The sequence below is a fragment of the Ambystoma mexicanum genome, chromosome 4p (assembly GCF_040938575.1).
Source record: "Ambystoma mexicanum isolate Mex_15411 chromosome 4p, UKY_AmexF1_1, whole genome shotgun sequence".
Classification (NCBI taxonomy): Eukaryota; Metazoa; Chordata; class Amphibia; order Caudata; family Ambystomatidae; genus Ambystoma; species Ambystoma mexicanum.
Window position 1 is genome coordinate 783945650 of NC_090927.1, and position 16273 is coordinate 783961922.

Genomic DNA, 16273 nt, shown 5'->3' on the forward strand with positions numbered 1-16273 from the left:
AAGGCGGGAAGGGGGTGCCGGACATCCCCACCATGCTGAGAGGCTTCTTCACCTGCAACTGCGTGAGGCTCACGCTGAGGAGCAGTGATGAAAGTCACGTAGGCTTCCTGATGGCCCGCTTCTTCCTACTCCCGGTATGGCGGAGGCTGGGATGGGTAGTGTGGGACACCAGGATCCCCTACAACTGGACGGCCCCCTGGTACTATGCCGAGGCGGAGCGTTTTGTACGGGAATTCCAGCTGGAGGCGGCGGCGCCGGACCAGTGGAAGAATGGGGCCATCCACAAAAGCATTCGTGACAGGGACGTTTGCGAGCAGATCAGGACCCTATCATCAGAGGCCGCAGAGCGCGTATGGGGCAATGTGGCATCGAAACGGCTCACGAACAAGCACAAAGACGTAGCCTGGATGGCCATCCAGGGGGGTCTGCCGGTGCGAGCGTTCATGCACGCCAGAGGTCTCAACCGCTTCAAAAACTGCCCCCGGGGCTGCACGGCGGACGAGACAGAGTACCACCTCCTCTGGGATTGCCCCTACGCACGCAACTTGATGCGGGACTTGGCCACAGAACTAGGGGGCAAGATCCCGACAGCAAACATCAATGCCGACGCAGTGATGTACGGTTTGTTCCCGGGGACCCACGCACAGGAAGACATCCAGGCCTGCTGGAGAATCCTGTGCTGCGTAAAAGATGTGCTCCTATTTTCCAGAAACCGCCTGGTGGTAGGGAAGAAAGAGATGACGACGGAATCCTGCCGCCGGATGATCCACAGCCTCCTGAGAGACTACGCAATCATCGACGGGCCAGAGGACGACGACGACGACGGAGAGTGAGTAAATGTACATTTACACAACATGTTCTTGTGCTTTTTCTCAAACAGGACCCACCTCTGAGTGGAGAAAACGAAGGAATCGTTGGCCGCACGCGAGGCGGCATGACGAGGATACGTAAGTAATGTACAACATAACTTAACATGACCTGATTCCTTTCCAGAGGAAAAAGTCGACAAAGTCAGGCTCGGGCACAAGCGTCTAGGGGGACCGTGCTCGAAGCCTCCCTTTGCGATAGTTCCTAAACCAATATACGGATAACCCGTGAGAACCTTTAATTGGAAAACTAATTGGCATATAGTCGCAATGTAGTACACCCTACCTTGCTGGAGGAATGGGACGGTTGTAAGGGGAGATGTGGAGACCGTTCAAAAAAAAAAAAAAAAAAATCTGTTCTTATCAGTTTAATATCTGATACGTCCTCTATCTGGGGACCATATATTAAATTGATTTTTGGAACAGGGAGATGGAATGGGAGCTTGCTCTGTCCACTCCACGCATCAACCTGGTATTGCAGTACCTCCAGGACTGGTGCACTTCCCCACTCGGGGAAAACAAAGCTGTCAAAAAGAAAGACTTGGGCGATTCTTGAAAAAGAAGAGCACACACGGCAAAATATATCTGTACTTATGCAAATTATTTTTTTTATTTATTTATTTTTTTTTTTCCCTTTCTTCCTTCTTTTTTGTTTAGATGTCCTGTTGAACATTCCGTGTCTTGGAGCAAGTTGTCGGAAGGAAAAAAGTCTGCCGTTTGGCTCCTTTTTCAGGGGAGCCGCCAGCCAGCCAGCCAGCCAGCCAGCCAGCCAGCCAGCCAGCCAGCCAGCCGGAGGAGGAGGAGAGCATGGGGGACACTGTCCTTGCCCTGCTTCCTTCCTTCCTTCCTTCCTCGCCCCTGCCGGCCCCGAACGGCCACGAACGGCCAAGCCTTATCTAAGGTGGGCGCTCGGAGGAGCCTGCCCCCCGGGCAGCTCGGGGTGACTTTGGGCCCTGGCAGCGAGGCTGCTGGAGATGTGGGGGCGGAGCCATGCAAAAACGGACCCGGGGCTGCTGGTCTTTCATGCAAACGCACGCTAGGCCCGGCCGCCTCCGAGGTGCCTGGGAGTCTACGGCAGAGGGCGACTCCGAGTCAGCGGGGGAGCTGCCGAGCAGCGCTCTTTCCGACGGACCCTTTCGGGGCATCGCTTCTCGGCCTTTTGGCTAAGATCAAGTGTAGTATCTGTTCTTATCAGTTTAATATCTGATACGTCCTCTATCTGGGGACCATATATTAAATTGATTTTTGGAACAGGGAGATGGAATGGGAGCTTGCTCTGTCCACTCCACGCATCAACCTGGTATTGCAGTACCTCCAGGACTGGTGCACTTCCCCACTCGGGGAAAACAAAGCTGTCAAAAAGAAAGACTTGGGCGATTCTTGAAAAAGAAGAGCACACACGGCAAAATATATCTGTACTTATGCAAATTATTTTTTTTATTTATTTATTTTTTTTTTTCCCTTTCTTCCTTCTTTTTTGTTTAGATGTCCTGTTGAACATTCCGTGTCTTGGAGCAAGTTGTCGGAAGGAAAAAAGTCTGCCGTTTGGCTCCTTTTTCAGGGGAGCCGCCAGCCAGCCAGCCAGCCAGCCAGCCAGCCAGCCAGCCAGCCAGCCAGCCGGAGGAGGAGGAGAGCATGGGGGACACTGTCCTTGCCCTGCTTCCTTCCTTCCTTCCTTCCTCGCCCCTGCCGGCCCCGAACGGCCACGAACGGCCAAGCCTTATCTAAGGTGGGCGCTCGGAGGAGCCTGCCCCCCGGGCAGCTCGGGGTGACTTTGGGCCCTGGCAGCGAGGCTGCTGGAGATGTGGGGGCGGAGCCATGCAAAAACGGACCCGGGGCTGCTGGTCTTTCATGCAAACGCACGCTAGGCCCGGCCGCCTCCGAGGTGCCTGGGAGTCTACGGCAGAGGGCGACTCCGAGTCAGCGGGGGAGCTGCCGAGCAGCGCTCTTTCCGACGGACCCTTTCGGGGCATCGCTTCTCGGCCTTTTGGCTAAGATCAAGTGTAGTATCTGTTCTTATCAGTTTAATATCTGATACGTCCTCTATCTGGGGACCATATATTAAATTGATTTTTGGAACAGGGAGATGGAATGGGAGCTTGCTCTGTCCACTCCACGCATCAACCTGGTATTGCAGTACCTCCAGGACTGGTGCACTTCCCCACTCGGGGAAAACAAAGCTGTCAAAAAGAAAGACTTGGGCGATTCTTGAAAAAGAAGAGCACACACGGCAAAATATATCTGTACTTATGCAAATTATTTTTTTTATTTATTTATTTTTTTTTTTCCCTTTCTTCCTTCTTTTTTGTTTAGATGTCCTGTTGAACATTCCGTGTCTTGGAGCAAGTTGTCGGAAGGAAAAAAGTCTGCCGTTTGGCTCCTTTTTCAGGGGAGCCGCCAGCCAGCCAGCCAGCCAGCCAGCCAGCCAGCCAGCCAGCCAGCCAGCCGGAGGAGGAGGAGAGCATGGGGGACACTGTCCTTGCCCTGCTTCCTTCCTTCCTTCCTTCCTCGCCCCTGCCGGCCCCGAACGGCCACGAACGGCCAAGCCTTATCTAAGGTGGGCGCTCGGAGGAGCCTGCCCCCCGGGCAGCTCGGGGTGACTTTGGGCCCTGGCAGCGAGGCTGCTGGAGATGTGGGGGCGGAGCCATGCAAAAACGGACCCGGGGCTGCTGGTCTTTCATGCAAACGCACGCTAGGCCCGGCCGCCTCCGAGGTGCCTGGGAGTCTACGGCAGAGGGCGACTCCGAGTCAGCGGGGGAGCTGCCGAGCAGCGCTCTTTCCGACGGACCCTTTCGGGGCATCGCTTCTCGGCCTTTTGGCTAAGATCAAGTGTAGTATCTGTTCTTATCAGTTTAATATCTGATACGTCCTCTATCTGGGGACCATATATTAAATTGATTTTTGGAACAGGGAGATGGAATGGGAGCTTGCTCTGTCCACTCCACGCATCAACCTGGTATTGCAGTACCTCCAGGACTGGTGCACTTCCCCACTCGGGGAAAACAAAGCTGTCAAAAAGAAAGACTTGGGCGATTCTTGAAAAAGAAGAGCACACACGGCAAAATATATCTGTACTTATGCAAATTATTTTTTTTATTTATTTATTTTTTTTTTTCCCTTTCTTCCTTCTTTTTTGTTTAGATGTCCTGTTGAACATTCCGTGTCTTGGAGCAAGTTGTCGGAAGGAAAAAAGTCTGCCGTTTGGCTCCTTTTTCAGGGGAGCCGCCAGCCAGCCAGCCAGCCAGCCAGCCAGCCAGCCAGCCAGCCAGCCGGAGGAGGAGGAGAGCATGGGGGACACTGTCCTTGCCCTGCTTCCTTCCTTCCTTCCTTCCTCGCCCCTGCCGGCCCCGAACGGCCACGAACGGCCAAGCCTTATCTAAGGTGGGCGCTCGGAGGAGCCTGCCCCCCGGGCAGCTCGGGGTGACTTTGGGCCCTGGCAGCGAGGCTGCTGGAGATGTGGGGGCGGAGCCATGCAAAAACGGACCCGGGGCTGCTGGTCTTTCATGCAAACGCACGCTAGGCCCGGCCGCCTCCGAGGTGCCTGGGAGTCTACGGCAGAGGGCGACTCCGAGTCAGCGGGGGAGCTGCCGAGCAGCGCTCTTTCCGACGGACCCTTTCGGGGCATCGCTTCTCGGCCTTTTGGCTAAGATCAAGTGTAGTATCTGTTCTTATCAGTTTAATATCTGATACGTCCTCTATCTGGGGACCATATATTAAATTGATTTTTGGAACAGGGAGATGGAATGGGAGCTTGCTCTGTCCACTCCACGCATCAACCTGGTATTGCAGTACCTCCAGGACTGGTGCACTTCCCCACTCGGGGAAAACAAAGCTGTCAAAAAGAAAGACTTGGGCGATTCTTGAAAAAGAAGAGCACACACGGCAAAATATATCTGTACTTATGCAAATTATTTTTTTTATTTATTTATTTTTTTTTTTCCCTTTCTTCCTTCTTTTTTGTTTAGATGTCCTGTTGAACATTCCGTGTCTTGGAGCAAGTTGTCGGAAGGAAAAAAGTCTGCCGTTTGGCTCCTTTTTCAGGGGCAGCCGCCAGCCAGCCAGCCAGCCAGCCAGCCAGCCAGCCAGCCGGAGGAGGAGGAGAGCATGGGGGACACTGTCCTTGCCCTGCTTCCTTCCTTCCTTCCTTCCTCGCCCCTGCCGGCCCCGAACGGCCACGAACGGCCAAGCCTTATCTAAGGTGGGCGCTCGGAGGAGCCTGCCCCCCGGGCAGCTCGGGGTGACTTTGGGCCCTGGCAGCGAGGCTGCTGGAGATGTGGGGGCGGAGCCATGCAAAAACGGACCCGGGGCTGCTGGTCTTTCATGCAAACGCACGCTAGGCCCGGCCGCCTCCGAGGTGCCTGGGAGTCTACGGCAGAGGGCGACTCCGAGTCAGCGGGGGAGCTGCCGAGCAGCGCTCTTTCCGACGGACCCTTTCGGGGCATCGCTTCTCGGCCTTTTGGCTAAGATCAAGTGTAGTATCTGTTCTTATCAGTTTAATATCTGATACGTCCTCTATCTGGGGACCATATATTAAATTGATTTTTGGAACAGGGAGATGGAATGGGAGCTTGCTCTGTCCACTCCACGCATCAACCTGGTATTGCAGTACCTCCAGGACTGGTGCACTTCCCCACTCGGGGAAAACAAAGCTGTCAAAAAGAAAGACTTGGGCGATTCTTGAAAAAGAAGAGCACACACGGCAAAATATATCTGTACTTATGCAAATTATTTTTTTTATTTATTTATTTTTTTTTTTCCCTTTCTTCCTTCTTTTTTGTTTAGATGTCCTGTTGAACATTCCGTGTCTTGGAGCAAGTTGTCGGAAGGAAAAAAGTCTGCCGTTTGGCTCCTTTTTCAGGGGAGCCGCCAGCCAGCCAGCCAGCCAGCCAGCCAGCCAGCCGGAGGAGGGGACATGGGGGACACTGTCCTTGCCCTGCTTCCTTCCTTCCTTCCTTCCTCGCCCCTGCCGGCCCCGAACGGCCACGAACGGCCAAGCCTTATCTAAGGTGGGCGCTCGGAGGAGCCTGCCCCCCGGGCAGCTCGGGGTGACTTTGGGCCCTGGCAGCGAGGCTGCTGGAGATGTGGGGGCGGAGCCATGCAAAAACGGACCCGGGGCTGCTGGTCTTTCATGCAAACGCACGCTAGGCCCGGCCGCCTCCGAGGTGCCTGGGAGTCTACGGCAGAGGGCGACTCCGAGTCAGCGGGGGAGCTGCCGAGCAGCGCTCTTTCCGACGGACCCTTTCGGGGCATCGCTTCTCGGCCTTTTGGCTAAGATCAAGTGTAGTATCTGTTCTTATCAGTTTAATATCTGATACGTCCTCTATCTGGGGACCATATATTAAATTGATTTTTGGAACAGGGAGATGGAATGGGAGCTTGCTCTGTCCACTCCACGCATCAACCTGGTATTGCAGTACCTCCAGGACTGGTGCACTTCCCCACTCGGGGAAAACAAAGCTGTCAAAAAGAAAGACTTGGGCGATTCTTGAAAAAGAAGAGCACACACGGCAAAATATATCTGTACTTATGCAAATTATTTTTTTTATTTATTTATTTTTTTTTTTCCCTTTCTTCCTTCTTTTTTGTTTAGATGTCCTGTTGAACATTCCGTGTCTTGGAGCAAGTTGTCGGAAGGAAAAAAGTCTGCCGTTTGGCTCCTTTTTCAGGGGAGCCGCCAGCCAGCCAGCCAGCCAGCCAGCCAGCCAGCCAGCCAGCCAGCCAGCCGGAGGAGGAGGAGAGCATGGGGGACACTGTCCTTGCCCTGCTTCCTTCCTTCCTTCCTTCCTCGCCCCTGCCGGCCCCGAACGGCCACGAACGGCCAAGCCTTATCTAAGGTGGGCGCTCGGAGGAGCCTGCCCCCCGGGCAGCTCGGGGTGACTTTGGGCCCTGGCAGCGAGGCTGCTGGAGATGTGGGGGCGGAGCCATGCAAAAACGGACCCGGGGCTGCTGGTCTTTCATGCAAACGCACGCTAGGCCCGGCCGCCTCCGAGGTGCCTGGGAGTCTACGGCAGAGGGCGACTCCGAGTCAGCGGGGGAGCTGCCGAGCAGCGCTCTTTCCGACGGACCCTTTCGGGGCATCGCTTCTCGGCCTTTTGGCTAAGATCAAGTGTAGTATCTGTTCTTATCAGTTTAATATCTGATACGTCCTCTATCTGGGGACCATATATTAAATTGATTTTTGGAACAGGGAGATGGAATGGGAGCTTGCTCTGTCCACTCCACGCATCAACCTGGTATTGCAGTACCTCCAGGACTGGTGCACTTCCCCACTCGGGGAAAACAAAGCTGTCAAAAAGAAAGACTTGGGCGATTCTTGAAAAAGAAGAGCACACACGGCAAAATATATCTGTACTTATGCAAATTATTTTTTTTATTTATTTATTTTTTTTTTTCCCTTTCTTCCTTCTTTTTTGTTTAGATGTCCTGTTGAACATTCCGTGTCTTGGAGCAAGTTGTCGGAAGGAAAAAAGTCTGCCGTTTGGCTCCTTTTTCAGGGGAGCCGCCAGCCAGCCAGCCAGCCAGCCAGCCAGCCAGCCAGCCAGCCAGCCAGCCGGAGGAGGAGGAGAGCATGGGGGACACTGTCCTTGCCCTGCTTCCTTCCTTCCTTCCTTCCTCGCCCCTGCCGGCCCCGAACGGCCACGAACGGCCAAGCCTTATCTAAGGTGGGCGCTCGGAGGAGCCTGCCCCCCGGGCAGCTCGGGGTGACTTTGGGCCCTGGCAGCGAGGCTGCTGGAGATGTGGGGGCGGAGCCATGCAAAAACGGACCCGGGGCTGCTGGTCTTTCATGCAAACGCACGCTAGGCCCGGCCGCCTCCGAGGTGCCTGGGAGTCTACGGCAGAGGGCGACTCCGAGTCAGCGGGGGAGCTGCCGAGCAGCGCTCTTTCCGACGGACCCTTTCGGGGCATCGCTTCTCGGCCTTTTGGCTAAGATCAAGTGTAGTATCTGTTCTTATCAGTTTAATATCTGATACGTCCTCTATCTGGGGACCATATATTAAATTGATTTTTGGAACAGGGAGATGGAATGGCTCTGTCCACTCCACGCATCAACCTGGTATTGCAGTACCTCCAGGACTGGTGCACTTCCCCACTCGGGGAAAACAAAGCTGTCAAAAAGAAAGACTTGGGCGATTCTTGAAAAAGAAGAGCACACACGGCAAAATATATCTGTACTTATGCAAATTATTTTTTTTATTTATTTATTTTTTTTTTTCCCTTTCTTCCTTCTTTTTTGTTTAGATGTCCTGTTGAACATTCCGTGTCTTGGAGCAAGTTGTCGGAAGGAAAAAAGTCTGCCGTTTGGCTCCTTTTTCAGGGGAGCCGCCAGCCAGCCAGCCAGCCAGCCAGCCAGCCAGCCAGCCAGCCAGCCAGCCGGAGGAGGAGGAGAGCATGGGGGACACTGTCCTTGCCCTGCTTCCTTCCTTCCTTCCTTCCTCGCCCCTGCCGGCCCCGAACGGCCACGAACGGCCAAGCCTTATCTAAGGTGGGCGCTCGGAGGAGCCTGCCCCCCGGGCAGCTCGGGGTGACTTTGGGCCCTGGCAGCGAGGCTGCTGGAGATGTGGGGGCGGAGCCATGCAAAAACGGACCCGGGGCTGCTGGTCTTTCATGCAAACGCACGCTAGGCCCGGCCGCCTCCGAGGTGCCTGGGAGTCTACGGCAGAGGGCGACTCCGAGTCAGCGGGGGAGCTGCCGAGCAGCGCTCTTTCCGACGGACCCTTTCGGGGCATCGCTTCTCGGCCTTTTGGCTAAGATCAAGTGTAGTATCTGTTCTTATCAGTTTAATATCTGATACGTCCTCTATCTGGGGACCATATATTAAATTGATTTTTGGAACAGGGAGATGGAATGGGAGCTTGCTCTGTCCACTCCACGCATCAACCTGGTATTGCAGTACCTCCAGGACTGGTGCACTTCCCCACTCGGGGAAAACAAAGCTGTCAAAAAGAAAGACTTGGGCGATTCTTGAAAAAGAAGAGCACACACGGCAAAATATATCTGTACTTATGCAAATTATTTTTTTTATTTATTTATTTTTTTTTTTCCCTTTCTTCCTTCTTTTTTGTTTAGATGTCCTGTTGAACATTCCGTGTCTTGGAGCAAGTTGTCGGAAGGAAAAAAGTCTGCCGTTTGGCTCCTTTTTCAGGGGAGCCGCCAGCCAGCCAGCCAGCCAGCCAGCCAGCCAGCCAGCCAGCCAGCCAGCCGGAGGAGGAGGAGAGCATGGGGGACACTGTCCTTGCCCTGCTTCCTTCCTTCCTTCCTTCCTCGCCCCTGCCGGCCCCGAACGGCCACGAACGGCCAAGCCTTATCTAAGGTGGGCGCTCGGAGGAGCCTGCCCCCCGGGCAGCTCGGGGTGACTTTGGGCCCTGGCAGCGAGGCTGCTGGAGATGTGGGGGCGGAGCCATGCAAAAACGGACCCGGGGCTGCTGGTCTTTCATGCAAACGCACGCTAGGCCCGGCCGCCTCCGAGGTGCCTGGGAGTCTACGGCAGAGGGCGACTCCGAGTCAGCGGGGGAGCTGCCGAGCAGCGCTCTTTCCGACGGACCCTTTCGGGGCATCGCTTCTCGGCCTTTTGGCTAAGATCAAGTGTAGTATCTGTTCTTATCAGTTTAATATCTGATACGTCCTCTATCTGGGGACCATATATTAAATTGATTTTTGGAACAGGGAGATGGAATGGGAGCTTGCTCTGTCCACTCCACGCATCAACCTGGTATTGCAGTACCTCCAGGACTGGTGCACTTCCCCACTCGGGGAAAACAAAGCTGTCAAAAAGAAAGACTTGGGCGATTCTTGAAAAAGAAGAGCACACACGGCAAAATATATCTGTACTTATGCAAATTATTTTTTTTATTTATTTATTTTTTTTTTTCCCTTTCTTCCTTCTTTTTTGTTTAGATGTCCTGTTGAACATTCCGTGTCTTGGAGCAAGTTGTCGGAAGGAAAAAAGTCTGCCGTTTGGCTCCTTTTTCAGGGGAGCCGCCAGCCAGCCAGCCAGCCAGCCAGCCAGCCAGCCAGCCAGCCAGCCAGCCGGAGGAGGAGGAGAGCATGGGGGACACTGTCCTTGCCCTGCTTCCTTCCTTCCTTCCTTCCTCGCCCCTGCCGGCCCCGAACGGCCACGAACGGCCAAGCCTTATCTAAGGTGGGCGCTCGGAGGAGCCTGCCCCCCGGGCAGCTCGGGGTGACTTTGGGCCCTGGCAGCGAGGCTGCTGGAGATGTGGGGGCGGAGCCATGCAAAAACGGACCCGGGGCTGCTGGTCTTTCATGCAAACGCACGCTAGGCCCGGCCGCCTCCGAGGTGCCTGGGAGTCTACGGCAGAGGGCGACTCCGAGTCAGCGGGGGAGCTGCCGAGCAGCGCTCTTTCCGACGGACCCTTTCGGGGCATCGCTTCTCGGCCTTTTGGCTAAGATCAAGTGTAGTATCTGTTCTTATCAGTTTAATATCTGATACGTCCTCTATCTGGGGACCATATATTAAATTGATTTTTGGAACAGGGAGATGGAATGGGAGCTTGCTCTGTCCACTCCACGCATCAACCTGGTATTGCAGTACCTCCAGGACTGGTGCACTTCCCCACTCGGGGAAAACAAAGCTGTCAAAAAGAAAGACTTGGGCGATTCTTGAAAAAGAAGAGCACACACGGCAAAATATATCTTGTACTTATGCAAATTATTTTTTTTATTTATTTATTTTTTTTTTTCCCTTTCTTCCTTCTTTTTTGTTTAGATGTCCTGTTGAACATTCCGTGTCTTGGAGCAAGTTGTCGGAAGGAAAAAAGTCTGCCGTTTGGCTCCTTTTTCAGGGGAGCCGCCAGCCAGCCAGCCAGCCAGCCAGCCAGCCAGCCAGCCAGCCAGCCAGCCGGAGGAGGAGGAGAGCATGGGGGACACTGTCCTTGCCCTGCTTCCTTCCTTCCTTCCTTCCTCGCCCCTGCCGGCCCCGAACGGCCACGAACGGCCAAGCCTTATCTAAGGTGGGCGCTCGGAGGAGCCTGCCCCCCGGGCAGCTCGGGGTGACTTTGGGCCCTGGCAGCGAGGCTGCTGGAGATGTGGGGGCGGAGCCATGCAAAAACGGACCCGGGGCTGCTGGTCTTTCATGCAAACGCACGCTAGGCCCGGCCGCCTCCGAGGTGCCTGGGAGTCTACGGCAGAGGGCGACTCCGAGTCAGCGGGGGAGCTGCCGAGCAGCGCTCTTTCCGACGGACCCTTTCGGGGCATCGCTTCTCGGCCTTTTGGCTAAGATCAAGTGTAGTATCTGTTCTTATCAGTTTAATATCTGATACGTCCTCTATCTGGGGACCATATATTAAATTGATTTTTGGAACAGGGAGATGGAATGGGAGCTTGCTCTGTCCACTCCACGCATCAACCTGGTATTGCAGTACCTCCAGGACTGGTGCACTTCCCCACTCGGGGAAAACAAAGCTGTCAAAAAGAAAGACTTGGGCGATTCTTGAAAAAGAAGAGCACACACGGCAAAATATATCTGTACTTATGCAAATTATTTTTTTTATTTATTTATTTTTTTTTTTCCCTTTCTTCCTTCTTTTTTGTTTAGATGTCCTGTTGAACATTCCGTGTCTTGGAGCAAGTTGTCGGAAGGAAAAAAGTCTGCCGTTTGGCTCCTTTTTCAGGGGAGCCGCCAGCCAGCCAGCCAGCCAGCCAGCCAGCCAGCCAGCCAGCCAGCCAGCCGGAGGAGGAGGAGAGCATGGGGGACACTGTCCTTGCCCTGCTTCCTTCCTTCCTTCCTTCCTCGCCCCTGCCGGCCCCGAACGGCCACGAACGGCCAAGCCTTATCTAAGGTGGGCGCTCGGGAGCCTGCCCCCCGGGCAGCTCGGGGTGACTTTGGGCCCTGGCAGCGAGGCTGCTGGAGATGTGGGGGCGGAGCCATGCAAAAACGGACCCGGGGCTGCTGGTCTTTCATGCAAACGCACGCTAGGCCCGGCCGCCTCCGAGGTGCCTGGGAGTCTACGGCAGAGGGCGACTCCGAGTCAGCGGGGGAGCTGCCGAGCAGCGCTCTTTCCGACGGACCCTTTCGGGGCATCGCTTCTCGGCCTTTTGGCTAAGATCAAGTGTAGTATCTGTTCTTATCAGTTTAATATCTGATACGTCCTCTATCTGGGGACCATATATTAAATTGATTTTTGGAACAGGGAGATGGAATGGGAGCTTGCTCTGTCCACTCCACGCATCAACCTGGTATTGCAGTACCTCCAGGACTGGTGCACTTCCCCACTCGGGGAAAACAAAGCTGTCAAAAAGAAAGACTTGGGCGATTCTTGAAAAAGAAGAGCACACACGGCAAAATATATCTGTACTTATGCAAATTATTTTTTTTATTTATTTATTTTTTTTTTTCCCTTTCTTCCTTCTTTTTTGTTTAGATGTCCTGTTGAACATTCCGTGTCTTGGAGCAAGTTGTCGGAAGGAAAAAAGTCTGCCGTTTGGCTCCTTTTTCAGGGGAGCCGCCAGCCAGCCAGCCAGCCAGCCAGCCAGCCAGCCAGCCAGCCAGCCAGCCGGAGGAGGAGGAGAGCATGGGGGACACTGTCCTTGCCCTGCTTCCTTCCTTCCTTCCTTCCTCGCCCCTGCCGGCCCCGAACGGCCACGAACGGCCAAGCCTTATCTAAGGTGGGCGCTCGGAGGAGCCTGCCCCCCGGGCAGCTCGGGGTGACTTTGGGCCCTGGCAGCGAGGCTGCTGGAGATGTGGGGGCGGAGCCATGCAAAAACGGACCCGGGGCTGCTGGTCTTTCATGCAAACGCACGCTAGGCCCGGCCGCCTCCGAGGTGCCTGGGAGTCTACGGCAGAGGGCGACTCCGAGTCAGCGGGGGAGCTGCCGAGCAGCGCTCTTTCCGACGGACCCTTTCGGGGCATCGCTTCTCGGCCTTTTGGCTAAGATCAAGTGTAGTATCTGTTCTTATCAGTTTAATATCTGATACGTCCTCTATCTGGGGACCATATATTAAATTGATTTTTGGAACAGGGAGATGGAATGGGAGCTTGCTCTGTCCACTCCACGCATCAACCTGGTATTGCAGTACCTCCAGGACTGGTGCACTTCCCCACTCGGGGAAAACAAAGCTGTCAAAAAGAAAGACTTGGGCGATTCTTGAAAAAGAAGAGCACACACGGCAAAATATATCTGTACTTATGCAAATTATTTTTTTTATTTATTTATTTTTTTTTTTCCCTTTCTTCCTTCTTTTTTGTTTAGATGTCCTGTTGAACATTCCGTGTCTTGGAGCAAGTTGTCGGAAGGAAAAAAGTCTGCCGTTTGGCTCCTTTTTCAGGGGAGCCGCCAGCCAGCCAGCCAGCCAGCCAGCCAGCCAGCCAGCCAGCCAGCCAGCCAGCCGGAGGAGGAGGAGAGCATGGGGGACACTGTCCTTGCCCTGCTTCCTTCCTTCCTTCCTTCCTCGCCCCTGCCGGCCCCGAACGGCCACGAACGGCCAAGCCTTATCTAAGGTGGGCGCTCGGAGGAGCCTGCCCCCCGGGCAGCTCGGGGTGACTTTGGGCCCTGGCAGCGAGGCTGCTGGAGATGTGGGGGCGGAGCCATGCAAAAACGGACCCGGGGCTGCTGGTCTTTCATGCAAACGCACGCTAGGCCCGGCCGCCTCCGAGGTGCCTGGGAGTCTACGGCAGAGGGCGACTCCGAGTCAGCGGGGGAGCTGCCGAGCAGCGCTCTTTCCGACGGACCCTTTCGGGGCATCGCTTCTCGGCCTTTTGGCTAAGATCAAGTGTAGTATCTGTTCTTATCAGTTTAATATCTGATACGTCCTCTATCTGGGGACCATATATTAAATTGATTTTTGGAACAGGGAGATGGAATGGGAGCTTGCTCTGTCCACTCCACGCATCAACCTGGTATTGCAGTACCTCCAGGACTGGTGCACTTCCCCACTCGGGGAAAACAAAGCTGTCAAAAAGAAAGACTTGGGCGATTCTTGAAAAAGAAGAGCACACACGGCAAAATATATCTGTACTTATGCAAATTATTTTTTTTATTTATTTATTTTTTTTTTTCCCTTTCTTCCTTCTTTTTTGTTTAGATGTCCTGTTGAACATTCCGTGTCTTGGAGCAAGTTGTCGGAAGGAAAAAAGTCTGCCGTTTGGCGAAGGAAAAAAGTCTGCCGTTTGGCTCCTTTTTCAGGGGAGCCGCCAGCCAGCCAGCCAGCCAGCCAGCCAGCCAGCCAGCCAGCCAGCCAGCCGGAGGAGGAGGAGAGCATGGGGGACACTGTCCTTGCCCTGCTTCCTTCCTTCCTTCCTTCCTCGCCCCTGCCGGCCCCGAACGGCCACGAACGGCCAAGCCTTATCTAAGGTGGGCGCTCGGAGGAGCCTGCCCCCCGGGCAGCTCGGGGTGACTTTGGGCCCTGGCAGCGAGGCTGCTGGAGATGTGGGGGCGGAGCCATGCAAAAACGGACCCGGGGCTGCTGGTCTTTCATGCAAACGCACGCTAGGCCCGGCCGCCTCCGAGGTGCCTGGGAGTCTACGGCAGAGGGCGACTCCGAGTCAGCGGGGGAGCTGCCGAGCAGCGCTCTTTCCGACGGACCCTTTCGGGGCATCGCTTCTCGGCCTTTTGGCTAAGATCAAGTGTAGTATCTGTTCTTATCAGTTTAATATCTGATACGTCCTCTATCTGGGGACCATATATTAAATTGATTTTTGGAACAGGGAGATGGAATGGGAGCTTGCTCTGTCCACTCCACGCATCAACCTGGTATTGCAGTACCTCCAGGACTGGTGCACTTCCCCACTCGGGGAAAACAAAGCTGTCAAAAAGAAAGACTTGGGCGATTCTTGAAAAAGAAGAGCACACACGGCAAAATATATCTGTACTTATGCAAATTATTTTTTTTATTTATTTATTTTTTTTTTTCCCTTTCTTCCTTCTTTTTTGTTTAGATGTCCTGTTGAACATTCCGTGTCTTGGAGCAAGTTGTCGGAAGGAAAAAAGTCTGCCGTTTGGCTCCTTTTTCAGGGGAGCCGCCAGCCAGCCAGCCAGCCAGCCAGCCAGCCAGCCGGAGGAGGAGGAGAGCATGGGGGACACTGTCCTTGCCCTGCTTCCTTCCTTCCTTCCTTCCTCGCCCCTGCCGGCCCCGAACGGCCACGAACGGCCAAGCCTTATCTAAGGTGGGCGCTCGGAGGAGCCTGCCCCCCGGGCAGCTCGGGGTGACTTTGGGCCCTGGCAGCGAGGCTGCTGGAGATGTGGGGGCGGAGCCATGCAAAAACGGACCCGGGGCTGCTGGTCTTTCATGCAAACGCACGCTAGGCCCGGCCGCCTCCGAGGTGCCTGGGAGTCTACGGCAGAGGGCGACTCCGAGTCAGCGGGGGAGCTGCCGAGCAGCGCTCTTTCCGACGGACCCTTTCGGGGCATCGCTTCTCGGCCTTTTGGCTAAGATCAAGTGTAGTATCTGTTCTTATCAGTTTAATATCTGATACGTCCTCTATCTGGGGACCATATATTAAATTGATTTTTGGAACAGGGAGATGGAATGGGAGCTTGCTCTGTCCACTCCACGCATCAACCTGGTATTGCAGTACCTCCAGGACTGGTGCACTTCCCCACTCGGGGAAAACAAAGCTGTCAAAAAGAAAGACTTGGGCGATTCTTGAAAAAGAAGAGCACACACGGCAAAATATATCTGTACTTATGCAAATTATTTTTTTTATTTATTTATTTTTTTTTTTCCCTTTCTTCCTTCTTTTTTGTTTAGATGTCCTGTTGAACATTCCGTGTCTTGGAGCAAGTTGTCGGAAGGAAAAAAGTCTGCCGTTTGGCTCCTTTTTCAGGGGAGCCGCCAGCCAGCCAGCCAGCCAGCCAGCCAGCCAGCCAGCCAGCCAGCCGGAGGAGGAGGAGAGCATGGGGGACACTGTCCTTGCCCTGCTTCCTTCCTTCCTTCCTTCCTCGCCCCTGCCGGCCCCGAACGGCCACGAACGGCCAAGCCTTATCTAAGGTGGGCGCTCGGAGGAGCCTGCCCCCCGGGCAGCTCGGGGTGACTTTGGGCCCTGGCAGCGAGGCTGCTGGAGATGTGGGGGCGGAGCCATGCAAAAACGGACCCGGGGCTGCTGGTCTTTCATGCAAACGCACGCTAGGCCCGGCCGCCTCCGAGGTGCCTGGGAGTCTACGGCAGAGGGCGACTCCGAGTCAGCGGGGGAGCTGCCGAGCAGCGCTCTTTCCGACGGACCCTTTCGGGGCATCGCTTCTCGGCCTTTTGGCTAAGATCAAGTGTAGTATCTGTTCTTATCAGTTTAATATCTGATACGTCCTCTATCTGGGGACCATATATTAAATTGATTTTTGGAACAGGGAGATGGAATGGGAGCTTGCTCTGTCCACTCCACGCATCAACCTGGTATTGCAGTACCTCCAGGACTGGTGCACTTCCCCACTCGGGGAAAACAAAGCTGTCAAAAAGAA

General features: G+C 54.4%; 18 non-coding genes and 1 pseudogene across 18 annotated transcripts; all 19 read left to right on the plus strand.

Moving 5' to 3' along the window:
* The first annotated feature begins 1191 nt into the window (after positions 1-1191).
* LOC138460361 (U2 spliceosomal RNA) lies at positions 1192-1372 on the plus strand (annotated as a pseudogene).
* Positions 1373-2009: 637 nt separating this feature from the next.
* On the plus strand, positions 2010-2200 carry LOC138460060 (U2 spliceosomal RNA). The gene has a single exon (XR_011262828.1). It is a non-coding gene; the product is annotated as a U2 spliceosomal RNA (small nuclear RNA).
* A 637-nt stretch (positions 2201-2837) lies between these two features.
* On the plus strand, positions 2838-3028 carry LOC138460061 (U2 spliceosomal RNA). The gene has a single exon (XR_011262829.1). It is a non-coding gene; the product is annotated as a U2 spliceosomal RNA (small nuclear RNA).
* Positions 3029-3665: 637 nt separating this feature from the next.
* LOC138460062 (U2 spliceosomal RNA) lies at positions 3666-3856 on the plus strand. Its single transcript, XR_011262830.1, has one exon. It is a non-coding gene; the product is annotated as a U2 spliceosomal RNA (small nuclear RNA).
* Positions 3857-4489: 633 nt separating this feature from the next.
* On the plus strand, positions 4490-4680 carry LOC138460063 (U2 spliceosomal RNA). Its single transcript, XR_011262831.1, has one exon. It is a non-coding gene; the product is annotated as a U2 spliceosomal RNA (small nuclear RNA).
* Positions 4681-5306: 626 nt separating this feature from the next.
* Positions 5307-5497, plus strand: LOC138460064 (U2 spliceosomal RNA). The gene has a single exon (XR_011262833.1). It is a non-coding gene; the product is annotated as a U2 spliceosomal RNA (small nuclear RNA).
* Positions 5498-6114: 617 nt separating this feature from the next.
* On the plus strand, positions 6115-6305 carry LOC138460065 (U2 spliceosomal RNA). The gene has a single exon (XR_011262834.1). It is a non-coding gene; the product is annotated as a U2 spliceosomal RNA (small nuclear RNA).
* Positions 6306-6942: 637 nt separating this feature from the next.
* On the plus strand, positions 6943-7133 carry LOC138460067 (U2 spliceosomal RNA). Its single transcript, XR_011262836.1, has one exon. It is a non-coding gene; the product is annotated as a U2 spliceosomal RNA (small nuclear RNA).
* Positions 7134-7770: 637 nt separating this feature from the next.
* On the plus strand, positions 7771-7954 carry LOC138460346 (U2 spliceosomal RNA). Its single transcript, XR_011263114.1, has one exon. It is a non-coding gene; the product is annotated as a U2 spliceosomal RNA (small nuclear RNA).
* A 637-nt stretch (positions 7955-8591) lies between these two features.
* LOC138460068 (U2 spliceosomal RNA) lies at positions 8592-8782 on the plus strand. Its single transcript, XR_011262837.1, has one exon. It is a non-coding gene; the product is annotated as a U2 spliceosomal RNA (small nuclear RNA).
* A 637-nt stretch (positions 8783-9419) lies between these two features.
* LOC138460069 (U2 spliceosomal RNA) lies at positions 9420-9610 on the plus strand. The gene has a single exon (XR_011262838.1). It is a non-coding gene; the product is annotated as a U2 spliceosomal RNA (small nuclear RNA).
* Positions 9611-10247: 637 nt separating this feature from the next.
* Positions 10248-10438, plus strand: LOC138460071 (U2 spliceosomal RNA). The gene has a single exon (XR_011262839.1). It is a non-coding gene; the product is annotated as a U2 spliceosomal RNA (small nuclear RNA).
* Positions 10439-11076: 638 nt separating this feature from the next.
* LOC138460072 (U2 spliceosomal RNA) lies at positions 11077-11267 on the plus strand. Its single transcript, XR_011262840.1, has one exon. It is a non-coding gene; the product is annotated as a U2 spliceosomal RNA (small nuclear RNA).
* Positions 11268-11902: 635 nt separating this feature from the next.
* On the plus strand, positions 11903-12093 carry LOC138460073 (U2 spliceosomal RNA). The gene has a single exon (XR_011262841.1). It is a non-coding gene; the product is annotated as a U2 spliceosomal RNA (small nuclear RNA).
* A 637-nt stretch (positions 12094-12730) lies between these two features.
* LOC138460074 (U2 spliceosomal RNA) lies at positions 12731-12921 on the plus strand. The gene has a single exon (XR_011262842.1). It is a non-coding gene; the product is annotated as a U2 spliceosomal RNA (small nuclear RNA).
* Positions 12922-13562: 641 nt separating this feature from the next.
* Positions 13563-13753, plus strand: LOC138460075 (U2 spliceosomal RNA). Its single transcript, XR_011262844.1, has one exon. It is a non-coding gene; the product is annotated as a U2 spliceosomal RNA (small nuclear RNA).
* Positions 13754-14415: 662 nt separating this feature from the next.
* On the plus strand, positions 14416-14606 carry LOC138460076 (U2 spliceosomal RNA). Its single transcript, XR_011262845.1, has one exon. It is a non-coding gene; the product is annotated as a U2 spliceosomal RNA (small nuclear RNA).
* Positions 14607-15227: 621 nt separating this feature from the next.
* On the plus strand, positions 15228-15418 carry LOC138460077 (U2 spliceosomal RNA). The gene has a single exon (XR_011262846.1). It is a non-coding gene; the product is annotated as a U2 spliceosomal RNA (small nuclear RNA).
* A 633-nt stretch (positions 15419-16051) lies between these two features.
* LOC138460079 (U2 spliceosomal RNA) lies at positions 16052-16242 on the plus strand. The gene has a single exon (XR_011262848.1). It is a non-coding gene; the product is annotated as a U2 spliceosomal RNA (small nuclear RNA).
* The last annotated feature ends 31 nt before the right edge of the window (positions 16243-16273 follow it).